The 19,932-nt window shown below is 50.2% G+C and overlaps 1 protein-coding gene across 1 annotated transcript in view; it reads right to left on the bottom strand.

Moving 5' to 3' along the window:
* CTNNA1 (catenin alpha 1) overlaps nucleotides 1–12,026 on the bottom strand; it is a 112,439-nt gene extending 100,413 nt beyond the window's left edge. The window contains exon 1 of the mRNA XM_082771825.1: nucleotides 11,892–12,026. The gene's annotated coding sequence lies outside the window, so the exon portion shown is untranslated. The remainder of the gene's footprint in view (nucleotides 1–11,891) is intronic.
* Nucleotides 12,027–19,932: the final 7,906 nt, after the last annotated feature.

Below are 19,932 nucleotides of genomic sequence, written 5' to 3'. Positions count from 1 at the left end.
TCCAGCACACAGTGCCAGCAGACGGGGTCGCAGTGCAAAGGCTGCGATGTCTAACGGAGATGAACATCCCCTGGAAGCCAGACACTACTGCAGGCCAGCGCAGCGCCTCTCGGAGCTGGGACAGCCCAAGGGCTGCAGAGGAGCCTCTCTGTGCCACAGACTTACCAGGAGCAGGACATACCCCAAGCAGGACTCTCAAGGACAAAGCACTGCGTGCTACGAAGCAGAAAAGCGTGAGCAACACTCAGTCTGAAGCACTGGAATATACAGAAAGACGTCACCGCACAAGAAGCTGCGCTTGCCCTGCCCGTGGTTCCAGAAGCAGCAGGGAAGCTGCTGCCGAACCGCCGCTCATCCTCCCACAGCCCTCCAGGAGCTCATTCCCGGCTTCACATCCCACCCGCTCTGTGCTGGCAGAGCTCTGCCCATGGCTGAGCGATTAACCAGATGGGGAAGAACTGATTTGGCTGGAGGGAAAGAAATCCATTTCTGCGGGGCGGGACGCGCTGCCCATCTGGCTCACCGCACTGCCACAAGCACTGCCAGCAGAAGCAGCCACGGCACGAGAAGACTGCTACAAAGACATTCAGGGGGACACGGTGCAAGGCTGGGTGCTGAAAAAACACCATCAAGAGGGGCTGGGAGGGCATTCCTGCTCCCTGCTCATTTCAGCCTCAGACACGAGGCCACGAGGTTAAACCACGCTCGCAGCCCAGAGGCTGCCCACAAACCCCCCAGGCCGTTCCAGCGGTCCTGACGGTGCTCGGTGTTTCTGTAGGTGCCCCGCAGTAACGCACTTCATCCTCCTGGTTCTGGCATGCACACAAGGCCACGACAGGTGGGGGAAGATCTGGAGTTTAAGGAAGCCACTTTCAAAGCTCCCTGCTGCTTCCAGAAATTTCAGTTCCCAGCCAAACAGTATCTCTGCAAGAGCCATCCCTGGGTACCTCACCCCCTGCCTCCTCCAGCAAATCAACAGTTCAAGCTGAAGAACAGGTTCCCGTTACACTCCCAACTTCAAGCACATGCTGTTGGGGTACAGACCCTCCTTTCCCTGCCATAAACCTGCCCCAGCCTCCTGCAGTGAACTGTAATGCTCTTGGGGTAGCCCAGCCCATGTACATGACCTTGCTGCGCTGCCTGCAGGGCACGGGGCTGCACAGCATGGGTGGAGGTGAGCCGTGCTGTGCCGTGCCGTGCCATGATGTGCTGTGCCATGCCGTGCCACCCAGCTGCACCCATGGCAGTGCCCAGCCCTGCTCGGGAGAGGCTGTGGCACGGCCAGCAGCAGCTCGCCCTGGCTGAAGGATGCTGTGCTCTCAGCAGCTGGCACGCCGTGCACACGCTGAAGGCCCACGGTGCTCTGGGAGCACAGCTAGAGGTGGCAGCGCTTTCCAGAACCACTAATTGGAGGCTTTAAGACTAACTACAGGTGCTTACTGCTAGAATAGTGGCATGCAAATAACTTCTGTTCTTTGGCAAGGGTAAGAACGAAGGCACCCAAGGCTGACAAAGGAGCCGTCCTCCAACAGCGAGCTCTGTGCACCGACACAATCGCAGCACCAGGGCAAGGTGTGCTCACAGTCAGGGTTTCCATCCAGGCTGGGCTCCCAAATGCACCCGGAGGCAGAGCTGGCCCTGGCTCAGGCAGCACTGAGCTAGCAGGGCCGACCTGCGCTGCACCACGCCATCCCCCAGCCTCCTGGGCTCTGCACCACAGCAAACCTCTCCCACCGGGCAGCCACAGCCCTAACCACGGGGCTCCCCTGCTGCAGGGCAAGCCCTACCACCTCCTGCTGTCGGCAGCAAACAAGTTGGCCTCTCCCTAAGCCTCTCACCCATCATCTTCTACCAGTCCTCGTATTTCAGCTACCCTGACACGGAGCTTCCCGAAGCCTTACTGAGCTGAAGCACACCGCCCTTCTCTTCAGGAAGACAGCTTTCCACCCGTGGTCTGAGGAACGCAGCGGGGTCAATGCTGGGCCAAGCACAACAGCCTGCATGCTGAACTTGAGCATTATGCTGTTCAAAAAACAAACGAGTATTACATGAGTAGTTTTGACAGTATTTTGTCTGTACCTGGGAGGACACTCTCCATTCTCGCTCCCTGTCTGCCACCCTAGCTCCCCATTTTGTGCAGCTGATCGTGCCCAGGCCCAGCAACATGCACTCCAGCACATTGTTTTGTGGCTTAGTTCTTCCTCTCCTATTTCCCTATGCAGTCACAGTCATTCTGAATTATATCCTCTCCTCTAGTGTGCTCGCAGAGTCTCTCTGGATATTCTGCACGATGCAGCGTGATTATCCCTTGTTCCATCACCCAGGTCATAAGCCTGGCACAGGGCGGGGTTCGTGACAACCCAGCTTCATCCTCCAGCCAGAAGGCAAGCCACGCTCCTCCACTCCCAAAGGAATTCTTCTGGTTGGTTTCATTACCCAAGCACCGAACCCATCCCCTAATCAGCACGCCTGCCTCCTTCCACACCTAACGCAGCGCTCCTCTCAGAGGAGGAATCGCTGCTGGCCAGGGCTGTTGGGCACACATGGGGCTTTCCAAGGAGGTTTTAAGTGGTTTTGATTGAAGCTGTTTACTTAAAGCTAAGCATACGCGACTAAGAGCAGACAGCCATCCTCTAACATAACAATCTCAAAGTCCTTCTGCTCAGCTACCAAATCGTGCTCTCCACCACAAATGCAGTGAAGTTTTTACCTCTACAGAGAGCTCTAGTACTGGGATTTCACCACCTGAGATGCAACCACAAGCTATAGATGCTGCGCTGACTGCTCCTTAATTATTAAACTGTTTCCATCACTTGAATGTATTCAACCCCGTGACAAGTTTTTGCACAGGCAGTAGTAACCAGCCAAGTGGGAGGAGGAAATCTCCCTTTGGGTAAGCCTGCATCTCGTCAGTGCCCCTGGGGGCACGGTGCCCACCCACAGCCACCCCCAGCACCTTTCTGCAGGTACCCCTGGTACCGCCATGCAGGAGGCCTGCAGGGAGCCACCTGAAGCCACCAGCCAGCACCCAGACGTGCACCTTCATGTAGCTGCTGCTGTAGCAAGTCTCTAAGTAGCTTGCATTAAAAAAGAAGGAAAAAAATAAAGGAATAAGTTCTGTAAGAGCAGGTTTTCACACCTGCAATTTCCTCTGGCTATCGTTAAGAAGATGGAAGCAACCTCACCAGCGTTCCTGGGACCACAGCAATGACTGCACAGCTCCCAGTGAACTTTTTTTGGAGCAGTAACTGCTAGCAGCAGCCTCCCGCCTTCCTTACGTAAGCGTTAGGCTTTGATTGTTCTGTTCTGGCATCATTATCTTGCCTCAAAGGAGCTGGAATGGCGGAGCAAGCCAAATCACAGCAAGCACGGGCAATTACTGGTTTATTCATGCCACATTAAGGCTTCAAGTCATGGCTGATATCCTTACAGGATGCAAGAACCAAACTCGTGCTTGTGCCTGCTTAACTGTCCAGATGGATACGGCTGTACGGCCCAACAAGCTTCCCATTTATTTCTGTATGGCTTGTGGCTTCCAAAATACACCTAGGAGTCTAACTACACACAAAGAAAACTGATGAGGTATCGGGCACTGCTCTACAAGGCGCACAGGCTTCTACTTAGCGCAAGGATCTCTGTCATAACCAAGATTTATTTTCACATTCTAGCTGCAAAACTTTACCTTTGGGGAAGGGAGACACCACAGCCTGCGCAGGGAGCTATCAGCGTTCCCAGTAAGCCCACTCATTCCATCTTCAGGAAAATACTGGTGCCATTTATGCCAGAACATGCAATACCGACACCCAGAAGACACCTTCCAAAATCAGCACAAGTAATCACCAGGTTTCTAACCCATGCATTTCAGCTGCTCTTTGGATCAGGACTGCAGCCAGCCAGAAGGGCCACGCACCCACAGCTTCAGAGAGGAGCAGCATCCCTCGCTAACTCAGCTCTGCAGCAAAAGCAATCTCACCCCCCCAACCCCAGCCCTCTCGCCACCACTCTCCCTAGATTTAAGCTTGTGCTGACAGCACCTGCAGACAGGACAAGCAGACCCAGCTGGAGCGGGGATGTCAGAGCCCAGGTGAGAGCTGTACATCTGCGGGACCACTTCAGTGCCGCTCCTGAGAGCCCTCTTCCCACCCCTGAAGCTCAAATCCCTGGGGAAGTAAGGCTTCCCTAAGCCATTAATGGCAGAAGAGCTGCCTGCCACTTACAGCACGAATTTCAGACCCTAGGGGAGCCGCAGGAGCTGGAGATGTAATAGCTAGGCTGGGGCTACAGAGCACACCGCCACGAAGCCCAGGCCCTGCCAGCACAGGTTCCCGTTACCGATGTAAGTTAGCAGTGAGTGAACGTGAGGAAAAAGGGACAACCTTGTGGCAGAAATTAATTTGTTAAAAAGGTTCCTCAAAGTTTGTAATAAATTGACCTACTTTACCAGTTGGCACAACAATCTGCCAGTTCTGCAAAATTAATTCTTGTTTAGCTTGCAAAAAAAAACAAAAACAAAAACAAACAAAAAAAAAAACACACAATTGCTAGCAATAAAAGGCAAACAAACCCAGGGTATTTTCATCCAGATCTTCTTCAGCTCTCCATAAAAGTGCAGTTTAAGCTGTGGAGTCAGAAATAACCAGGACCTGACCCCACTCCAACCACATTTCTATTCCCAAATGGATGCGCTGTTATGCAATACCCTTCCGTGCTTTCCGCTGACCCCATCTCCTACATCTGGGCTTTCATTAACAGTTATGGAACTGCAGTATGCAAATACGGGGGCTGTTGGAGCTGACACTCATGTTTTGAAAGAAGAGAAATGAGACTCTTCTAATTAGAGGTTTGATAAAAGAATTTGCTTAAACATGGACAAAATGGACAGTCTATACTGAGAGAGAGTAAACACGATACTCTTCTCAATTGCACCACCAGCACAGAAACAACTGAAGACCACAGAGCAAGAACTCACCATCACGTTACAAAAGTGAGAAAGCATTTTCTCCATTGCCTTTTCCATTTGCATAAGCTACTGAGAGAGCAACAGCCACTAAAGCAAAGAAGAATGTGAGCTTAAAGATTCCTCAAAAGTACAATGCTTTCTCAAGTTTCAACCAAGTCATTTAGAATTTCTTTCCCAGGCCTTCGCTTTCATTCAGGAACACTCATCTAAGAAGTGACAAAGCAATTAGTGGGGGGAAAAATACAGAATAAAATCCAGAAGTGATAATGCCCAGAAATTCTCTTTATGCACACGGCAACCTTCAATAACATCTTTTCACTATAAACAAGGAATTAGTTATGTGGGAATAAGAATTGCACCATCATTGCACGCCTCCAGACAACTCTCAACTTGCAGCTCCACCAACACATGCTGCTGGTTAAGAAGGAAGGAAAAACAGAAAAACAAACCCCAGGATGAAGAGCGAACATGAATGTAATACACAAGTGTTGTTTGGATGAGCTAAGTGTCTTTTAACTGACTGCAATTATCTGGAGGAATAAGTACGGGAGGATGTTCTAACAAACACCTTCTCCTCTCCCCACCAGCCTGGAACAAAGCCAAAGACACTGCCAACGTGGAGGGGATGGACCAACAGCAGCTTCACAGCTTCTCCAGAAGAGCAAATCAGGTAGTAATAATTAAAAAAAACCTGTTGTAATTAATTTTTGGATGCACACCACAGCTGTCTGCAAAGCCACAGCCAGACCCACCAGGCACGAAGTCACTGTGAGTACGCAGTGGTCTGCCCGGACAGGAGCCTCTGCCTGTCACTGCCTTAACGTGTGGATGGCCAGTGAAAGCAGCTTTTGGAATTTAAAATAATAATAAATCTCATTAATCCACCCACACTTCCAAAAACAGGAGGAAGGAACTGGAAGGTTTGAGAGGAAGGAGTCATTGCTTGATGGTTTTTGCTGGGGGAGAAAAAGAGAGAGAGGGTTAATCTGCTAACAGCGATTTACTGAGTTAAAAAGGAGTTACAGCCTGCTTAAAGAAACTTTTCTCTCTGTCTCCTCACCTCCAAGAGGAAGAAACAAGACACAGCTCCTGTCCTGTCCCACCGCCTTTCCACCAGCACTCAGGTTCTGCTGAACTCCGCACCCTTCACTGATAGCCACTGACTTGCCAGACCCACGACGATGTTCATTAAACACAACCAAACTATCCTGCAAATTCCTGCAAACTCAGTAAAATGGCTTAAGCCACCTGATGGAAGAGTACTGATACACACAGACAAGAAAGGAACTTTTGTCCCCCCAGCCCTTTCAGGCTATAGGATTTTTAACCCCATACAACTAGCTTGCATTACTCTGTTTCACTACAAATAAGCCTTCCAGCTTTTTTCTTTTTTTGCTGGTGTTTGTTGCATTGAATTTCATTGCTTTTCTCCCTAATCCCAGCTAAAAGTGAAGAAAAAAATAAAAAAAACGATTATACTGCTCTCTTCAGTGTATTAGTACAAAATTAGAGCACTTTGAGGACTCCAGCAGCAGTGGAAGTGCCCTGGACCAACAAGAAAAGGCTAAGCCCACTGCCCTAGGAGCGCTCCCCACAGCTCTGCTCTTAGGGCACCTTGCTTAATGTGAGTTCGGAAACATGTTTCCAGTTGTAACAGCAGAGATTCGTAATAAAACACATTTTCCAAGTGGCAGTAACTATAAACCAATACTTCATAGAGAAATTTCAGCCGTTTTCATATGACCAAACCAGGTGATGGCTTTTTGCTCTCCCAGAAAATCCAGCATGTTCCTCCTTTGTATCAAGCCTTTCAACTCCCAGCCAGGTTTGTGGATTTGAAAGAAGTTAAGTCACTGAACTGTGCCTTTTGGAAACAATGACCTTTTCTTACGTTGTACTTCCTCCTTTTATTGCTTGCTTGTTCCCCTCCCGTTTCAGGATGGCATTACACACTCCCACCGCCCAAGAAAGAGACAGAGAGGGATACGGAGACGAGAAGCTGAACGATTGTGAAAGGTGGCCAGGGTCAGAAGTTCTGAACGGGGCCACCACCTACGAGCATCCACCAGAGCTCCGAGGCATCACATGGAGCCACTAGCATGACACAGAAGGCATGGGACTGCATGGGACTGACCCTGGGGTTCCTGCCCTATCCCCTCCTTCTGGCGGTGTTACCTGGCAGCCTGGCAGAGGACCCGTAATTTCAGACCTCACCAAGGACCAGGTGACGGGCACAGAGCCGATGGGACCCATCCAACCAAGGCCTCCCCGCAGCCAGGGGCGTGCAGGCAGGACGGGAGGCTGGGCGGGCATCTCAGCCACACTCATCACATCACACCAAGCGCCCCGCTCACCACCTCCAGCTCCTTGTTCTGACTTCTCATCCTTTAAATACATTATTTCAATTCCAAGATGCTTCGGCTCAGACACCTGGACACCAGGTACTGCTGGAAACGAACTGTTCCTCCACACTGACAAATCACACGCGAAGCCCGTACGGAGCTCGTCACCTCCACGCATACCCGCAAATGTTATTTTATGAATTATCCAAGATCCCAAGCATCTCCTCGACATTGAGCAATGAGACTCGCTAGGTCTCCGAGTCATGCCAGAGGAAATTAGTTTTACAAGCATACATTACAATGACACATTTGCAAGCAGGATGGTACAGGACAGGCAGCTTGTACATCTCCATTAGCTGCATTTATGCAGCAGAGACCCGCGTGCACCTTCCCGCGTCTGTCAGCACACAGCCAGCTCCGTCCTCTGCTGCTCGACAACGCTGCCTCTGAATACAATTATTATTCTAGTCAAAAAAAAAAATTACCTTTCTATGGCGCCAGCTGAAAATCTCAAGAGCACTTTGCAAAGATGAATACTGACTTGCCCAGTGCTACGCAGGTTAAACACCATTTTATAGGCACACAGCTCAGCCTTGTTTACATGAAAAATTAAGCTGACCCTTCTGGGTATGCGAAGCTATATTGCTAGCGTAGCCTTTGTGCAGACTATTTAAGTGGATCTCGTAGGCAGAGTTTGTATCACCCAGAAAAAAAGACAGGACACAAAAAATCCTCCCTTAAAGCCTTAGAGCTGCTTTACCACCTGTGAAAGCACCCAAAATAAACTGAACGAACAAAAACTTCGAACCCTTGAGGGGGTGGGAAAGGCGGTACAAGGGCAAGGGTTAAAAAAATGTTCCTGGTAGCACCACTTCTTTTTACTTCTGACTCCTTTATTAATTGAAAGGAAGCAAATCTGCTATTTCCCTGAACACCCTCTCAATCTGGTGCTGCACAGCAGCAAGGACAGAAGCGTCTGACCCAAGCTTTCTCATCTCCAGAAAAAAAAAATAAAACCTTCTTCTCCCGATCCTTCATCGGCTCTCCACAAGCCCTCTAATTTCAGTCTCTTTTTCTTAAAATAGCTGTTGAAGGCTGCTCCAGAGCAGGGAGCACCAATGGGCTCTCAGCACCCCAGACCTAACTTACACCAACATCTCATTTGCTCCCTGGCATCAGCTCCCGCTGACCAGAAAGCTTTCTGAAGCACCAGCAGCAAAGCATTGCTCTGCTCCCTAACAAGGCAGGGACAGCTTAGAAAACTGGATGTAGTTGGGAAAAAACACACAGAACTAAATCTGTATCTCATTAGCAGCAGCAAAACCCTACCTGCCACGCTGCTGCCACTGCTCTAGCTTATTTGCTCGCCCCCTCGGAAACATTAAGGAATTTAACTCACTCCTAGATCATCACGTACATCAACACTCCTCCTCTTTGTGTCATTTAATATATTAAAACAGCCCTGCTGGGGAGCTGGTGGGCATCCAGTTTGGTTCAATGTTCTCACTGCTGTTCCACTCCACCTTGGTAAGTTATCCCCGTTAGTTAGAACTGCCCCCAAGCTTGCTTTTCCCATTCGTAGCTGCCTGGTTTAAAGAAAACATGTCAAAATATACTCTGAGTTTAGATGATTAATCAAGTAGCTGTCTTATAAATTAGAAAAATGATAAGAGAATTAAGGCGATGTCAAGGGCCTAGCGGAGAACCTCCCTTTGCAAACTGGGGTAGTTTAGATCTGAATACCGAATAATTTCCATCACTTCACACAGCACAGAAAAAAGGTTGCTCCCCTTTGATTCCACCAGAGCTGTTTATAAACATCTGTGAAAGGACCAGCAGATGTTTCACATGGTGCAGCTGGGATTAACTATCAAAAATATGTAATCATGCTCAGATAAAAGGTAGCTGGCTCTTTAAAAAGAACAGTCGAGGAGGAATTATGAATCATATTTGAGTATCAGATTTGCTAGTAGGAGAGTGCTATAGTAAGCCATTACGCACAGGAAAACAGAGTCACGCCCATTGTCACCCTGACTGGAAGCCGATGAGTCGCAGGTTTTCAGGAGAAAGATCCCTTTTGCAGCTGCAGTCACTGCATGCCTGCTGCGACTCCTTTACCTCAAAGAAAAACCTCACTGCATCTACTCCTACCTGCCACCGTTGCTTCCCAGTGCCACAGGTCACCCTCAGTGCTCAGCTTTTCTGTTTACTTCCTCCAGCAAGGGTGCTGGTACACGGCTTTGTGCGTACTTTTTATTTTCAGTCTCACACGCTGGATTAAAATAGTATGGAGCTAAAAGTAGTAATTATCAAACATCTGCACTTTCTGTGAAGCTGCAATTCTGTTCAACCAATGCACGAGCTACAAGCTCACTGAGCGGAGCTATTCCGGATTAGCTATAAAGCTAAATTAGGGTGAATTCCCAGAAGTAATAAAGAACCCAAATCCTCAAGGTTATATACATTAACGTTCCACAACACGAGACTCGGAGCAATTTCCAATCACGGCAAGATAGCAGAAAACAGTAACAGCCATTCAAGGCTGTGCTGGGTGACTTTGTCTCAGTCTGGTATGGTCCCAACAAAGTAACAGTCACTCCTCTTTCATTCACCAAGTCTCCTCTGGCGTCCAGCAATGCTGAGAGATGCCAGCAGGACTGAAGCTGACACAACACAGCAAGTGCCCTGACAGGATGGCACGGCCTCCTATGTCCTCACCCCAGGCTGACCTCGCTATCCATCTATGACGAGTAGATTGCTTTGGCCGTTAAATGCTTGTGAGCTTAACTAATTCTCTCCGTAAGAAAAGAAGTTTAGAAATCAAATCGTAACATTAGACACAAGTTCAGTGCGGGTCTGACTTTCCACTGAAGCCTATTTCCAGCCCATAAACATTTCTACTTATGTGGATTCTTTTGCAAGATCAGTTTCTCCATCTCACAGCTGCAGAAGGAAGATATTCATGCCGCTGAAAACACACAAATTAATTTGCTATTACATCTTTCAATTCACTTTATCAGACCCACTGAAGCCCTGTGAAGAAGCTGTACATTAACGTTTGCCATTACACGTCAGACCCTGGAAACGCTGATGTTTCACAAAGCTGGAGGATGTACCGAGACCTAAATATATGCTTCAGTATTTTAAAGTCAGGGCAGGATTTCTAATCTCTGCCCGCTGCGCTCCCCCCTGCCACCTTGGGTAAACTTTTAATCTCGGATGCGGAGGCCTATTATTAGAGCTGGCTGAAAAAGCATGAACGACTGAAGGCACGTTGTTTGTTACGGACAAGGTTGGGGCAAAGCATTTTAAAAACAAAAACTAAGTCATTGTCTGTTTCTCCTGAGAAAAGTCAAAGGCATTTCCTTCCAAAACGGCTTCTCTGTGAATAGCAAACTGTTAATGACTCAACATCAAACAATGCCCTCTTTAAACAAGAAGTTTCAATTCGACAAGCAGAAACAACTCTCACCAAACACTTAAGGCGGCCCTAGCACCCAAAGACCCGGCGTTTTGGGCCATAAACTGGGCTTTCGGTCCATTTCAGAGCAGGCCGGAGCTGAGGAGCCCCAGCCTTTCCTGGGCTGGCCGTGGAGGCTGTGTGCTGGGAGCAAGGCGCTGCCAGCAGGGCCTCTCCCACCGCCCCCGCTTCCCCGCAGGAAAAACGCAGGAAACAACAAGGAACCGGAGTGAGCCCCGGGAACACCTTTCACAAAAACACAAAGGGAAAAGGGAAAATAAAGGGGGGGAGGTGAGGGGAAGCAGCACAGACCCTGGCTTAGCCCAACCCAGCCGCCCCTGGTGGGTCTGGGTGCTGCAAGCAGGATTTGGGCGCTCGCAGCACGCATGGGACAACACAGCTCCGGCAGGGGACACAGCCCAGGGGGGAGGCCCAAGGAGCCCCCCAGCTCCCTGCTAAACCCCAAAGCCACACAGCTCCTGGGGGCTTCCAGCCCGAGGCACCGTGGGGCGGGCAGGGGTAGGAGCAGGCCGGTCCATCCCAATGGGCCGGGGTAAATGGGGCCGGGAGCCTTTTGGGGCACGAGCAGCAGGACAAAACTTGTGGCCTGCAGAGGAGCTCTGCACTTCTACCACACACTGCCGGGTCGGAGCTGGGCAAACAAAGTTGTGCTGAGGGGAGCTGCCGGCACGGGCTGTGCTCGGAGCACGGGGGCACGGGCACATTATGGCCTCAGGAGGGCTGCCCACAGAGGCATCGCCCCCACCCCCCACCCGAGCCCACCCCACGGCGCCCCCCACCCTCCCCAGGGCCGAAACCTTTTCCCCACCCCCCCCCAGCCACCGAAACTCGCCCAGAGTTGGCCGAAACCCCAGCCCCTGCCGAGCCCACACGCCCCAAAGCGCGGCCCCAGAGCCAGGCCCGGGCGGCGCCCCAGGCCCCAGCCCGCTCCCGGAGCCCACCCCCAGGGTCCGGACCCCGAGGGGGCACCCGAGGAGCCCCCCGCGAAGGGACCCGCGGGCACGGAGCGATCCCAAAACGCCCCCCCCGTACCCGACTCCCCCCCCTCCGGCCCGGCCAAAAGTTTCCAAGCGGCCCCAAGGCGGCGAGGGGCGGCCCCGAGAGTTACCGGGGAGCTGGCGGAGGGCCCCGGCCGCTCTCTACTCGCTGCTGCCCGGCCCCCGGCCGCTTTGTCCCGGCCGCCGCCCGCTGCCGTCCCGCGGAGGCTCTGGGCTCTTCCGGCGCCTCCCGCCGCCGCTCCCCGCCCCGCGCCGCCCGGCCCGGCCCGGCCGCTCCCCGCGGCGCCGCCCCCGCAGCGCCCGCGGCCAGGTGAGGGCTGGGGGCGGCCGGGCCGCCGGGCCCATGGTGGTCGCAGTGCACCCCGCGGCTCCCCTCGGCCCTTCCCCGGGGGTCCGGGCCCGCAGCAGGGCCTGCTTCAGGCTGGCTGGGCTGGGTCCCGAGGTGGGATCGAAGTTTGCAGTGGGAACTCCTCGTGGGGATGGAAAATGGCCGTGGTGGTGATCAGGCACTGTGCTGGGAAACACCACCAAGGAGAACCGCCAGCTAACACAAGTCCGCTGCTAAATCACATCCCTCAGCACCATGTCTGTTAAACACACTCCGTCACCCCCTGGCAGCCTGTCCCAGTGCCCCACCACCCTTTCCATGAGGAAATTCTTCCCGATGTCCAAGCCAAACCTCCCCTGGCACAACCCGAGGCCACTGCCCCAGGTCCTTTCACTTGAGTGAAACTAACACCTCCCAACTGCAACCTCCCATCGGGTCGTCTTGGAGAGCTGTGAGGCCTTCTCTCAGCCTCCTTTTATACAGAATAAGCAGCCCCAGTTCCTTCGGCCACTCCTCATATGTCTTGTTTCCGCTGAAGAGGTTTGTAGGCTGCCCGAGGATGGCGACATCCAAAGTCCAAGCCGTGGTTGCTGACTGGGGCGTTGTCGTAATTAATCTTCTGATATCTCATTTCAGCAAGAGAAAACATCCATTGTACCCTTGGTTGTGAGAGTTCATAAAAAAAAGTTTGAGGCACCTTCCTGGGCTGCTGCAGGGTGCAAGGATAGCAAACCGACTGGGAAACTGGTAGGGGCCTTACAAGAAAATGGAGAAAAAAATGGAGAAAAAAATGGAGCTCAGTTCCTCTGGGGTTATGTAAAATGGTGTTTTCTTTTGGAAAAATAATGTATATTATTTTCACATTCTTGAGAGCCGTTGCTTTCAGGAAAAGTCTTGTTTTCATGCAAATGTCTCTAATGATGAAAATGCAGACAAGAAGGGATACAGGAGGAAATCCGTGACATAAAAGCACCGCCAAGCAGTGACAAGGCAGATGTGGGGGATTTCCTGAGCTGGGGTTTGCTATTTCTAGTGTCTGGCGTAATCAGCACCAGAGCCCCTGCCAGAAGAGAGTGAGTTTTTAGGAGCTGAACATTAGTCAATGGAGGTAGATTTGTGGATAGGAAGAGCTGCCTTTAAGGAGTAATTTATTTCAAATGCTTTGAAAAATGTCAGTGACCATTTTTATCCTGTACCAAATGACTGGGATTTTTCACAGTATGTTTTGACATGACTTTTAATTCAAATATCTCTACAGAACTTATGCTTGCACTGGATTGTGAAAACAAATGAATAAATTTAATACATTTCATGACTCATTTACTGATATTTCTGAGATACCTGAATCTATTTGCTCCATCCTTTGATATTAATCAAAATACACAGAGACTGGGCAACCATCGGGGAGTGTACGTCCGAGCTTTCTAATTTAGCCGAGGGAGCAAAGAGCTTGTGTAGGTTCCCCAGTGGCCAGCCCCCAGCCAGAGGCACCGCAGAGGCACGCAGCAGTTTATGACTGCGATTTTCCTCCGGGTCTGGGTTCAATGACATTAACAGGACCCCGTTTCCTATTTTTGCCATACTTCTGCAAGCCGTTCCTGCAGGAAGACAGACGGTGTCCTGCAGCGATTTAGATTGCATTTTTCCTTCCTGCAGGTTTAATCCAAGAAAGGGATCCAAGACAGGGAAATAAATGCAATGCCCCTGTTTTACAATCCAGAAAGAAAATAGGGATCAAGAGTCCGACCTTGTGAGCAAAGTTAATCGACAGAAAGCGAGATCTATAATCGTGATACTGAAACGTTAGTTATTAAAATAATATAGGGTGCTCAGTGTCTTAACAAACAGACTCCCCTTCAGAAACATAGAGAAAACAGATTTTTAAGCTCTTTGTACTTCCTGCTTATACCAAATCATTAATATTTTGGTGTCAGTTGCACCAGGGATTCAAAGTACTCATTTCTGATCTGTAGCATACTCTCAGTAAAATTGAGTTTACACTTCAATAGCTTGCTTTCTTTCATTACTCCTTTTAATATCATGTCTTGGCCTCCTGTGGTGGCTTCCACATTCGTCGGTTTTGCACGTCTCACATCCTTTCAGGACAAAATGTCAGATTAAAAAAAAAGTCCCTTTTAAAACTACAAACTCAAAGGTAGAAGGCCTGGAGTGGTGGAGAATCACACGTTCTGTACTGTGCTGCTGAAAAGCAAAGCAAAAAGTAGGCAATCAGCTGGCAGCTCTGTTGGTTCGTGGATCAAGTTAAAAGACTCAGCAAACAAAAAACAAAATCATGTAAAAATAGAGCCAGCTAGGTTGGGATTGGACTTTGTCTCTTAATTAACAGCTCGCTCTGGAACATGGTGGCAGGCTCTGTCAACGAGACTGAAATGCAGGGTGTTGTTTAGACAGGCACCCAGGAACAATAGCTAGCACTTCCCATCCAGCAAATGTCATTAAGACAGCATCAGGCTGTGCCAGCAGCTGAAATCCAATCCATTTTCTGAAATGAGTCAGAAGTTTTCTGCTTGACCCTGAATCTCCCTTTTAACAATGTTTGTGGTTTTGTAATTCCATTTTCTTGTAGGTTTTTGTTTTTGTTTTTGTTTTTTTTTTTTCCTCCGCGTTTTTCTCACCCCTTTTCACTAGGTAAAAAGCAAATATAAACCCAGGGAGAGAACAGGCAAGGAGAGGCTGCTGCAGTGATACCGCAAGTAGGTTGTTAAGCACAAAACAAACAAACGCTTTCAGTCCTGTCTCTATTAGGGCAAAACGAGGTGTAGCACGTCACAGCAGGCCACGGCTGGCGATTGCGCACTGCTGGCAACATAACTGCATTAGTCAGAGGTGTGCACAAGGGCAATCCCTGCCTAGCGCTGCCGAAGGATACCCGTGTGGGTGTAGTCACAGCAGCAAAGCTGCCCTTTCACCATTATAACCCAGGGTAGGTTTGTGTGCCAAGCAAGGGTCTTGTTTATATAGCACCTGGTGTACCTGTGCTGTCTACTAGTCACCGCATACACGGGGTCTAAATGATGTGCTTTAGCTAGAATTGGATTTTCTGTTTCTGTGACAACATTACTGAAAGTAAAATAGTTGCTCTATGCATACATTCATGCCTGTTTCAAAGCGTACGCTTGATCTTTGTGTATATGTGCTTTTGTTGTGTGTTTTTTTTTGTTTTGTTTTGTTTGTTTGTTTTTAATACAAGCATTTCAGTTTTATTATTTCCGAGAACTCATCATTGAAGCAAAGTGAGAAGTGTAAAGACAGGACTGCTGGGTCAAGGAGTGGTAATGGGGGAATCAAGAGAAAATGGGAGAGGGCAGGAAATGAAAGGAATGAGGGAGAGAAGTGGGAAGGATGCAGAGCAATGCTGGTAGAAGTTGCTGCAGAAGAGGCTGAATGGTCTGTGGGAAGAGTAAAAATAAGTTAAAAGAATCTGAGGGTCCAAATAGCAGGGGGTAGAGGCTTTCTGCAAGCCGATGCCATGCCGTGCAGGAAGAACAGCCACAGAGGAGTGACAGGGTGCAGAGACTTGTCACCTCTGCCCATCCCTGCCTCGCTGCCCATCTCTTGGTCTGCCAGCATGGGGGGCAGGGGCAGGGTGGGGACCTTGCAGCTGGATGGGCTTCAGTCTGGTGCTTACCCCAAAAAGCAGCATCCCCTCGGGTGGCTCTGGTGAAGCCAGCGATGTAGCACAGTGAGACAAAGTGGAGGGTCTGGCACAAACACCATCTCACGCATGGTGTGGCACTGAGTCCCAGGGGCTCCCCAGTGTCAATCTCAGTGTCCCCATGCAGCTGGGAAACATCACCATTCCTCTGCATGGCTCCTCACACTAAGGAATAAGAAACTCTCCCAGGATCCAGTTAGGAATCTGCACAGCCAGGAAATAAATCTCAATGTCCTGGGGCGATGGATGCCTCAGGATTGTGCTAGCAGAGTGGAAACACTGGTAGGTGCTGCTTTTGGTGGGACTGCAGCCGCACCACCTGAGCCGTGCATTTCAGAGCTAAAGCACCCACCTCAATTAAAGAAACCTGAGTCAGGAGAACAGCTTTACCGGTTCATCTGCACCTACACCAGGGGCTCGTGCTGGCATTGTGGGCTACGTGGGGATGGGACTTGCTGCCTCCAAGCTCGGCACAGTCTGTTCCAGCCAGGGCTACAGCCACGGTGCTTGTCCTGCCCAGTGACTCCAGGGCTTACAACTACTTCATTCACCACCACTGCCCACCTTCTCAAAGAAAAATGTTCTACTAGAAACATGCTGTGCTTCATTCTTAGAAAGCTACTGGATTCTAACTGAAACACGTCTCTTCCTCTGCTGCTAAATGTTCCTTGGGCCTGCAGAAAGAGAAAGCGATCCGTAAAACCAGCATGACCCCAAACCCAGGGGCTGGCAGCACAGGTCAGCATCCTCCCCCCTTCCATGGCATGGGCATCCTGAAAAAACAGGCGGAAACCCTAACGAGGAGAAATTATGCTGTCCCAAAAGAGTCAGCATGAACTGGGTTCACTGGTTGCTGCTTTGCCAGCAGTGCAGCCAGAGCAGTTTGCATTCACCTCCCGTTCGCACAGCCTTTGTGTAATAAACTGCCGTAGCCCCAGAGAAGGGAACATTCAAAAAAGTGCCCCGAGGCAATGCATAGCAGAAGCCTGAGAATCCTACTGTATGAGTCACTGACCTCCACACGCTGCATCTATTTTAGCCTTTAATTAATAAGGTTTTACATTTCTTTGGCACTTTCCATCTGGGAAGATACTAAAATGCTGTGAAGACTAAGGGCATACAGAACCACTGAAATGTGGTTCCCAGAGAGGTGGGACTGTGCAGGGAAGGAAAGCTTAGCCAAGGGCACTGGGAGAACATTCTTAATTTTAAATAGAGCCTCCGTTATATCACTGAGCATTTCATATCCACGGAGAATAGAAGATTTTAGTTTCTAAGGCACCACTTGAATAAATAAAGAAAGCAATCTACAGTGCTTATCCTGGGGGGGACGCAGTGCAAAACAAGTGCTGGGTGATTTTAATTTAGGGTGCTAGAGGACCCTGAGATAACCCACAAATTTAAGGCATCATTGGATCAAGGCTTTCCTCCTTCCTGACGAATATGTTATTTCCCAATGCTAGACAAAGGCAGAAGCCAGTGGAGGAAACAAATCCCGTGCTGGCAGCAGCTGGCCCTGCACTGGAGCATCCAGAGGCTTCAGCAAGACAAAATCTGGCCCCAAACACCAAGTGGGACAATGGAGGAAGCACCGTGGAAACCCTCCTGCTGTCCCATGGCCAAGGTGACCTGGAGGGGAGCTGGTGCTGCTCTGCAGCAGCACCGGTCCCTTCCTTCCACCCCCAAAAGGTTGAGCTAATTAGAGGAAGCTTTCTGCCCAGCTGACCTCCCCAGCAGAGATGTTCGTGCCCATGAGCTGGGCCCGGTGCAGTGCTACACCGAGGGGACAGAAGCACTGGTCAGCTGCAGCTGACACCCCCCTTGCTAAACCCTTGGCCAAAATAGGCTGGGAACAGTTGGCTGCAAGGAGATTTCAAAGGGATGTCAGCATTCTCTTTTTCTCCATGCAATTCCAGCCTATTTTTATCTGCCTCTTTCTGGAAGAGATACACGGGCATGGCCAGGGCGAGTCGTAAACTTTCATTGCTTCCTGAGGAGAAATTGCAGGCAAATTACAGGCTGGCGCACTCCTTTTATGTCTGTGCTGCTCGGGGCATGTCAGTGCTGCTGCATTCCTTCCTGCCCTGACACATTCCTCACCACTGCGTCCCCCCTGACGGACACTGCTGGTGTGCCTCCGTGCTTAAAACACCCGGCACGCTCACCACAGGGTGAGCTCTCAGTGGGTAGCTGCAGAAACACCCCCCGGGTGGGCCGAGTGCCTCGGCATTCCCAAGGAGCAGGGATTACTGGCAGACAATCACCTCTTTCTCGTGAAGACAAATGTGTACACTTTTTATTCTTTTGTGCCAGCAGGGAAACTGAGGCACGGCAGGTTGGTGGCACTCTCAGATATAAGCAGTGGAAAAAACCCAAACTCATGTCCCCACCATCCCCAACCCCTGTGTCCAAGCTCAGGTCTTGCCCCTCTCCTCCCTGCGGCTGGCAATCCTCTGACACATGGCTCTCTGGGCATTGAAACTCCCTCCAAAGGGAGACATGCTGTCGTCAAGGTGAAAAGTATTGCTGCTGAAATGTGATCAAAGAGGGAGTTATCAACTTAAGTGTACTCAGGAGTTTCTGTTTCAGACAAGAGAGTTATCATCGAGAAACCAATCTTATAAGGTAGCTGCTATTGACAGGGAAATAAAAGGAATACAGTTCTTACCAGACAGACCTAAGTTGCTCCAAATTGCTGTCAGCTTGAAATATCTCACTGGTAATTTGTTTTCAAATCCTTTCTCCCTAAATTTGATTTGTTGCTGTACAGTGGAAGATCTATTCTGCATGGCATCTTGGAGAGCAGTCCTCGTGTCCTCTCGCCAATTGTTTGTGAGCTATCACTTCTGAGAGTTGGCAGCATTTATTATAAAAAGGGACATCATCACTTGAAAAGCAGATTTTGTCTGAGGACACGGATCTGCTGCCGTTACAAATAGCAGCTAGGATCACTGGGAAGAAAGTCATCAGGGGAAAAAAAAATAATCACATTTCCTCCCCATCCTTCAGCTTGTCTGCATGGGCAGCTGGCCATGCTCTGCGGCCGTATCCTGGGGCACGGAAAGGATGGGGCAGTATTTCCCTGCTATTTCCTCCTGTTTTCCCAAGAAGGCTGGAATAAATACTTTCAGCGGGATACTTTTTAACCAGGGGAAGGATTAGTGGGGTTTCCCACCCCCTGGGGTATTGCAGCAAGAGCATCATGCCCAGCAAATGTATTTGCTGATTTTATGCTGATCTGCTTTCCTCTCATGCAAAGGAAGAAAAAGTAACACCGACTTCGGAAGCATCCTGCTGGATTCACTGATGTTGGAGCACGTCTGGGGTTTCCCCATGCCTCTGAACAACCATCCCCAGCTCTCCAGAGACCTGCATGGCTTTACAGCACAGGCAGAGCAGAATACAGCGTATATCCCTGGCACTTGCTTACTTTTGTGTCTTTCCAGGAGAACATTGGCAATTTCAGCACATTTCAGCTCAGCAGCTCGGTGGCAGCACCCATAGGTGGCATCGTCATGGGCAGGGCACATCAGGTGCTTGACCCGAAAGCTCTGGGCGGATCTTTCCCACACATGGGGGAAACAGGAGGGCTGGGAGCAGGTGGAAGACACAAAGCCAGCGGTTGCTGCAAAGGCTCGAGCGCAGCAAGAAAATGCAGCACTAATTCAGCCAGCTGTAATTCTGCCACACGGCCAGCCCTGACATCGCATCAGGGAAAGCTTCACTTAAGCAATTGTAACATCACCGGAAAGACTGAATTAGGGAAAAAAGGAAGGAACATAAACCTCCCACTATTGTTATTTTCAGAGAGCAGCGACGGGAAGAGCCGGTTGAAAGGCCTTGAGGCTCAGAGCTGTTATTTCTGTCTGGAAACCAGCCACAAAAAAGGAACAAACACCCTGGCTATGGGAGAGCTCTGCCCAGGCTCACCCCTGGGCGCTGTCCCTGTCCCCAGCCATGTCCTGTCCAGAGCATCAAACCCCCAGGAGGCACCTCCAGGCTTGGGGACGCTGCCATGTCCCCAAGCACGGGGACATTTCCCCTCTGCAGGAGCAGGTTGGAGCAGCACAAGTCCACCTCTCGCTGTTCAAAAAGACATCAGCGCCTCAGATCCAAACCCCTTCCAGAGCCTCATGGCAGAAAGTGC

This window comes from Aythya marila, assembly GCF_965140915.1.
Source record: "Aythya marila genome assembly, chromosome: 14".
NCBI classification, from domain to species: domain Eukaryota; kingdom Metazoa; phylum Chordata; class Aves; order Anseriformes; family Anatidae; genus Aythya; species Aythya marila.
This window is presented reverse-complemented; position numbering and strand designations above follow the sequence as displayed.